This window comes from Vombatus ursinus, unplaced genomic scaffold, assembly GCF_900497805.2.
Source record: "Vombatus ursinus unplaced genomic scaffold, bare-nosed wombat genome assembly UNPS02010461.1, whole genome shotgun sequence".
In the NCBI taxonomy this organism is placed as follows: domain Eukaryota; kingdom Metazoa; phylum Chordata; class Mammalia; order Diprotodontia; family Vombatidae; genus Vombatus; species Vombatus ursinus.
In genome coordinates, this window is record NW_020950239.1 from 4345955 (window position 1) to 4354431 (window position 8477).

Genomic DNA, 8477 nt, shown 5'->3' on the forward strand with positions numbered 1-8477 from the left:
ACAGCCTTAGCCAAATTGATCCCTAATCCCTGTTAAAAAAGAGGGGGTTAGGGGAGTATAGGAGGGGGATGATCCTCAGTAACAGTAAAGGAAACCCACTCAGGGTTCCCCTTAGAAGTGTAAGGGGAGGTAGTCAGCTGCCCACTGGGAACTCAATCTACTAATCCAGCGGGGATTAGGGAAGTAGGCCAAAGCATGACCTCCTTGTTTTCTGTGTGTATTTAAATATTTACTTGTTCTCGCCCTCGTAGAATGTAATTTTATTGAGTATAAGGATTATTTTATTCTTTGTATTTTTCAAAGCTTGTCTAGGGGAAAAGAATCCTGCCATCTCTGAGGCACTAACGCCAGATGCAGATGCGATGACTAGAAATTTCAATGTCTTTTCTCCTTCAGGAACCTGAGAATGGTGTCTGCCCATGTGACTATTTCACTTGGGGACAGATAGGTACCGAGCTAGATAAAGCACCAGGCTTGACATCAGAAGACCTGAGTTCACTTCCTTCTTTAGGTACTTACAAGCTGTGTGACCCTGGACAAATGGCTTAATTGCACCTAGCCTTGGTTTCCTCTTCTGCAAAATTGGGATAATGATAGTATTTACCTTACTGTCTTCCTGGGAGGCTCAAATGAGAATAATAATGTGACACATTTTGCAAACCTGAAAGCACCATATAGATGTTAGGTGCCATTATTTCTCACTAACTGATAAACACCTTAATTTCTTGTGAGAAATGAATATTTCTCTCTTTTATTTCATAACTAATTATTGCATTAGGGCAAGGTTTCTCTCCTTTTCTACTTCCTCATCCAGAAAACAACTAGGGTGGCAAATCTCTCTCAAAGATTTCCCCAGGCCAAGACCTAATCACATAGTAAAAGAAATTCTAAGTTTAGGCTAATGAGCGTATTCCTGCTCAGGCAGCTCTGAAGAAGGATCGATTCTCTTTTTTGTCAAGACAGGTGATATGGCAATTGATGCCTTTTTGACCAAGATTTGAGTGACCCAAGTCACACACCCCAAGGCCCTCATTTTAATATAGCCCTCCTCCCCTTGTGTTAACCAATCAGACTTGATTAATTAGTAGCACCTACTCTTCTAAGGGCGTATGAACTGTGAGCCTGCCGCCATGAGGCATTTTTGGTCTTAAGAGAGATGGCCAAATGACCATCCTTTTATTGATAATGTGCTGGAGGTATTAATAAAATGAATAAATTACCTATAAACTGTCTCTCAGAATTTTTTAATCATCTCATTCTCCTGAATAGTCTCTCTTATAGTTGTGATTACCAGCTACCTGGTATTAGATGAGAGGTGAGAGATATTGAAAGGCAAGAACTGGAGATTGACTACATGGTCGTTTCTAGAGATAGGTAAGGCTAGGGACTAGTCATGCAATTTCGTTGGTATACTAATGAATTCTGAGGTGAGGAAACTCCTTTTACCAATGCCAGTCAGTCCCTTCTATGTAGCTCATAATGTCCTAGAGAATTACCTTCAACACTAAGAAGTTAAGTCTCTTTTCCAGGGTCACACAGCGGTCTTGAACTTAGACATTTCAGGCTCTGAGGCTGGTTCTCTACTAATTATAGCTGAGTTGTTTCTAAAGGTCAAAATAAAATAGTATCTTACCTCAAGGTAAGGGAAACAGTAAAATACTTGGTTCACATATGCTCTTCTGGAGCACCACTGCTTCTGAGCATCCTCAAGGGCATCAGGGTCCTGGCTCAGTCCTGAGGGACACTAATGATGATATGTATGCATGGTATTTGTTGTTTAATAGATTACCCTGACTATGTCAGTTTGTATATTATAGAAGATATTCTAGGACACCAGATTTCAATGCTTTCTAGCTTATCCCACACACAAATTGATGCATTCTCCTAATGAGCTGTATGGGAACTCCAGTTGTTAAAATTAAAAAAAATTATTATATGTGTACTTAGAAGGCATCTTCCTGCTTTCCATTCAAGGCTCTAAACCTAGTTGTAACTCTCTAAACCATCCCTTCCTAATGTAACTCCTTCCTCAGAGGGTTGGGAGGTACAAAGGTCCATGAAGAGCTGAGGCCCAGAGCAGGTAAGGAATTTGCTCAAAGTCAAGTAGCAAACAGCAGAGTAGAGAACAACCCCATTTCCTTAATTCCAAATCCAGAACTCTTTCCGCGAGATCATACTGCCTTTCCATGGGCAAGCATTAACTTCCCAAGACAAATTTTTATTGGATATGATAATAACATTACTTTCCATATCTCCCACTCAAGGAATTTAAACAAGACACCATCTTGTTTGTATACCTTCTTAGACTTCATTTAACTGCTGTTAACATGTTGTGAGTATGTGGCTCATGATACTCTGGAAAACAATTCTCAGGAATGTAATCATGCCCCCAAATCAAAAGTTGAGCACAATAAATCTATCACAGAAGAGGAAGTCTCCTTGGAGGTCATCTACTCCAGCCTCTCATTTTAAAGGTGAGGAAAATGAGGCTCTTAGAGCAACTTACTAGGCCCCTCAGATGGGCAGTGGCAGGACATGGATTCAGACTCACATCTTCTAGTTCCACACCAAGCATCCTTCCATTGAACCTTGAAACCTTTGCATGAACTGATACAAAACATCAGGCATGGATGAGCAACAGGTCCACAGTGCAGCCCAGTGACTAGACAGCTGATAGTCTTCCTGATTGATTCCCACTGGACCAAAGAGTGGCTTCTTTATCACTCCACACTCATGTCAGATATTGTGTACCTGCCAAAAGAAGATTTTTTTTTGTCCTCTGCCTTTGATATGATGCCACCCAAAAAGCCTCTAAAAGAGAAGCTATGAAAAAGAACATGATGTCTGCCCCAGAAACAGTCATCAAATTGTCACCTTAAGCCCTACAAAAAGAGACCAAAAAGTGTGCATTCAAATAATGAGCAAAAATGTGTGAAATGTCTGAGCCTAAACTTAATGAATATGGGTGAAACATCTGGGTTGGTCTCACAACAAGCAGGACCAGGAAGCAATATGGAAGCCTGGTCAAGAGGCAAGGATGTCTTGCTTGACCTAGAGAAGGCCCTAGGGTGCAGAAGATGGAAGAGATTTTGTCCAAAGATGGTAACCAGGGATAGAACTCTATGGACTTGGGAGATGGACAGTGCTTTACACACACACACACACACACACACAGACACACACACACACACACACACACACACACACACACTGCAGGAGATAATCCTCTAATGTAACCTGAAACTAAAAGTCAACAGGTAGACACACCAAGAGGGCAGTAGAGCACCTCCTTCAAGCCATAGCCTAGCACAAGAGGTGACCTAGAGTGTTGAAGCAGAATGGTGTCTGTGGTAGCCAGTTATCGTAGAATTGATACCTATCACTGTTACGGACCCTCACCAAAGATTATTGATTTGTAGGCTCATCAACTGTGACATCATAATCAAAAGGGTTTTTTTGAACTGCTGTAGATTCTTGGTGGAGGCATGTGGGACATGAAATAATGAATATATATTGTTTACTGTGTGCCAGATACTTTGGGATTGGGGATACAAATAAAAAAGGAGGGCAGTCATTGACCACAAAGAGCTTACATTCTGATTGTGAGAAACAACAAAAGTAGGGGATCTGGAAAGTCCCAGGGACAGAGAATAGACCTTTAGGGCAATTGATATGTCCTTTCTGTAAATGCTAGTGTTGATCTGATTATTGTTCCCAAAGCAAGAGGTGAAAATGAGGAAAGGGGGTGGGACGCTTGGCAGTGACATTGCATGAAGATGGCCAGAGTGCAGTAGCATGGTGGGTCTGGTTCAGGCTAGTTATGGAGAACTCTCACCAATCAGAGCCCAGGTCAAAAGGTGGAAAATTGGACTGTGTAGTATTGGGGAAGACATTGGAAAAGCAATGGGATGACGTTGGCCCCTTGTAAGAGTTGCCTCATGTCCTGAAGTCTCCCCAGTTGTCAAGAGAGGTAGCTGGAAAAGGAAGCTTCTGGATATTATTAACTAAACCTAGACCTGGAATATGCTAGAGAAAATGAAATGGAGTGGTGACTGTGAGTTCTGATGTGTGAAGGGGCATGTCTCTTTTTGAGACCCACAATGAATGTGCAGAATATAACTACAGAACAGGTTGGGTTTCCTCTGAGTGGCCTGAGGCAGCTCTCTCTAGGCTGGGCACAAGACACTCACTGCTGCTCCAAGCACCTAGGACTTCCCTTTGATTTCATGGCCCTGAAGATTTTCTTTGAAACAGGTGTGTAGAGACTTGGGGAAAGGTGAAAGCCAAGACCATATTTTTTGAATAAATGAATAGTGCAGCAGGAGAAGGCGCTCACCTGAATAACTCCTGAGAGACCATTGGAGACGTAGACTGGGAACTATAGTGACCATGAACTTTTCTCTCCATCTTGTCCCTTCCCCAATTCCAAGACAGGTGCATTCTGAATATCCTTTCCCCTAATCTGCCCTCCCTTCTATCTCTCCCCCCCTCCCCCACTTCTCTTATCCCTTTCCTCTTCTATTTTCCTATAGGGCAGAATAGATTTCTATGTCTTATTTCCTAGGTGCATGTGAAAACAATGTTTTTAACATTTGTTTTTAAAAACGTTGGGTTCCAAATTTTCTCCCTTCCTCCCTCCCCACCCACCCTCATTGAGAAGGCAAGCAACTCAATACAGGTTATACTTGTGTAGTCATGCAAAACACTTCCATAGTAGTCGTGCTATGGAAAACTAAGTATATTTCCCTTGATCCTATCCTGCCCTCCATTTATTCTATTCTCTCTTTTGACCCTGTCCCTCTTCAGAAGTGTTTGCTTCTTATTACCCCCTCCCCCAGTCTGCCCTCTCCACTATCATCCCCCCACTCTCTTATCCCTTTCCCCCCTGTTTTCCTGTAGGGTAAGATAGCTTTCCATATCTAATTGAGTGTGTATGTTATTACCTCCTTAAGCCAAATCCAATGAGAATAAGATTCATTCGTTCTCTCTCACCTTCCCCCACTTTCCCTCCACTGTAAAAGCCTTTTCTTGTCTGTTTCATGTGAGATAATTTACCCCATTCTACCTCTCCCTTTTCCCTTCTCCTGGTATAATCCTCTCTCACCCCTTAATTTTATTCTCCAGATATCATCCATTCATCTTCAACTCAACTTGTGCTCTCTATCTATCAATCTATCTACACATATAATTTTTTTCCTGCCAACTACCCTAATACTGACAAAGGTCTCATGAGTTATGAAAACCATCTTTCCATGTAGGAATGTAAACAGTTCATATTTAATAAATCCCTTATAATTTTTCTTTCCTGTTTACCTCTTCATGCTTCTCTTAAGTCTTGTATTTGAAAGTCAAATTTTCTATTCAGCTCTGGTCTTTTCATCAAGAATGCTTGAAAGTCCTCTATTTCACTGAATATCCATTTTTCCCCCTGAAGGATTATACTCAGTTTTGCTGGGTAGGTGATTCTTAGTTGTAATCCTATCTCCTTTGCCCTCCGGAATATCATCTTCCAAGCCCTCTGGTCCCTTAAAGTAGAAGCTGCTAAATCCTGTGTTATCCTGATTGTGTTTCCACAATACTTGAATTGTTTCTTTCTGGCTGCTTGCAATATTTTCTCCTTGACCTGGGAACTCTGGAATTTGGCTACAATATTCCTAGGAGTTTTCCTTTGGTGATCTTTTTCAGGAGGTGATGAGTGGATTCTTTCAATTTATATTTTACCCTCTGGTTCTAGAATATCAGGGCAGTTTTCCTTGGTAATTTCTTGAAAGATGATGCCTAGGATCTTTTTCTGATCATGGCTTTCAGACAGTCCAGTAATTTTTGAATTCTCTCTCCTAGATCTATTTATTTTCTAGGTCAGTTGTTTTTTTCCAATGAGATATTTCATATTGTCTTCTATTTTTTCATTCTTTTGGTTTTGTTTTATACTGTCTTGATTTCTCATAAAGTCACTAGCTTCCAATTGCTCCATTCTAATTTTTAAAGAAGTATTTTCTTCAGTGAGCTTTTGGACTTCCTTTTCCTTTTGGCCAATTCTGCTTTTTAAGGCATTCTTCTCCTCATTGACTTTTTGGACCTCTTTTGCCATTTGAGTTAGGCTATTTTTTAAGGTGTTATTTTCTCCAATTTTTTTTGGGTCTCCTTTAGCAAGTTGTTGACTTGTTTTTCATGATTTTCTTGCATAACTCTTATTTCTCTTCCCAGTTTTTCCTCTACTTCTCTTCCTTGTTTCTCAAAATCCTTTTTGAGGTCTTCCATGGCCTGGGACTGATTCATATATTTTGTGGAGGCTTTGGATGTAGGAGCTTTGACTTTGTTACATTCTTCTGGTTGTATGTTTTGATCATCTTTGTCACCAAAGAAAGATTCTATGGTCTGACTTTTTTGCACAGTTTGTTCATGATCCCAGTCAATTACTTGAGTTTTAAACTCTTTGTTAAGGTAGGGGTCTGCTTCTAGTGTGGAGAATGTACTGTTCCCAGCTTTGGGGGTTTTGTGTAGCCGTTTTTATAGATACTTCTAGGGACCTGTAAATTTTCAGTTCTTCCAAGGTGGTATGATAAGGGATGAGGTGTTTACTCCTTTCCCGGCCTGTGCTCTGGTCTATGAGTGACCACAAGCACTCTTTTCTATCTTAGAACTGTGAGGAGGGTTCTCTCTCCACAGCCACTACAAGTTCCACCATACCAGCGCTCCTCCTCGTCCCAGGACCGCCACCCAGAGCTGTGACCCAGATCCAAGCACAGGCAAAGCAAGAGAATCCTGCCTCAGCAAAAGCAAAGAGATCCTTGCAATCCCCCTCTGATCAGCCACTCAATTCCCCCTCAGTCTGTGGGCCTGAAACTCTGGAAGTAGCCACCGCCATGGGCTGTGCTGGGACTAGGGTTGGGACCCAGTTTCTCTCTCACTGCAGTCATAGACTTTTCCTACTGACCTTCTAAGTTGTCTTTGGCATTTGTGGGTTGAGAAGTCTGGAAACCACCACAGCTGCCTGTGATTCAGTCCCCTGAGACCTGCTCCAGGTTAGCTGATACCTGGTCTTTGACCGTGGCCCCATGCTGAACTGCGTTTCTCTCCCAGCCTGGCATGATAGACCTTTCTAATCAACCATCCAGGTTGTCTTGGGCTAGAAATTTGTTTCAGTCTGTCTTTTGTGGATTCTGGCACTCTACAATTTGTTTAGAGCCATTTTTTACAGGTATTTGGAGGGGTTTGCAGGAAAGCTCAAGCAAGTCACTGCTTTTACTCCACCATCTTGGCTCCACCTCCCATAACAGCAATATTTTAACGATGATTAGCTATTTTAATCAATGACAGTGATCCAAGAAAATTCCAAAGAACCCACAATAAAAATGCTATCTACCTTCAGAGATAGACAACTGATGGACTCTGAGTGCAGGTTGAAGCATACTTATTTTTCATTTTCTTCATTTTTCTTGGGGTTTTTTTTTTGCAACATGACTAATTTGGAAATATATTTTTGCTTTGCTTCAAATTTATAATTGATATCACATTGCTTGCTTTCTCAATGGTTGGGGGAGGGGTTGTAGAGAGGGAGACAATTTGGAACTTACATTTTTAAAAAAGATTGTTAAAATAAATAAGAATAGAAAAAAGAGGGGGGAAACTAAATTTCTTGCTTTTCATGTCAGATACTTCAAACTTTTTACCAAGTTTTCAATCTTCTGACTTTCTTCTAATATTTCTTAGTTTATATTTGTTCAATTACAGTTTTCAAGAAGTTTGTTACTTGGGTAAGGTTTATAATTATCTGTTCTAAACTATTTATTCTTCTTCCAATCCTTTTTCCCCAGAGTTTTAATCTTATTTTTGTATCTTTTTAAATTTCCTCCAAATATTCATATTTTTCCTTTTATCCACTCCTTGTAATTTCTATGGAGTGAGTTACTTTTTCCCTCAGGGACGAATTTTTTGGCATTTCTAGATTTACGATAATGCTTTTTAAAATTACGGGTTGATGTCTTTTTGTTTGTTTGTTTTGGTCATTATCTTTGATGTATTCATGTCTCTGGATCTACTTTCTGAATTAAGGATTTATTCCAGGGCCACCCTCCTGGCATGCTGGGTTATGTAATCGGTCATGCTTTGTCTTGCCCCAGATCACCTGGGTTCCTAAAGTTACCTTTTCCTCAAGAATTATACCTCCTATACAATGTTTAAGTGCTCACATTCTGATGGAGAGAGAAGAAACAAATATCCTTTCAGAACCCAAATGTCTTTAAGGGTTAAATGATCCCACATGCACCATCCCTGTGAAGTAGCTTACATTGTCCACCAATTCAAGTATTATGCTGTTTTCCCCCATTAGAATACAAGCTTTTTTAGGTCAAGGATTATCTTTGCTTTTGGATTTGTATAACTACCACTCAGCACAGTCAAGCATTTAAATTTTCATTCACTTCATTCATCCATTTTCATTTACTTATTCATTTACTCAGATACTAGGCATACAC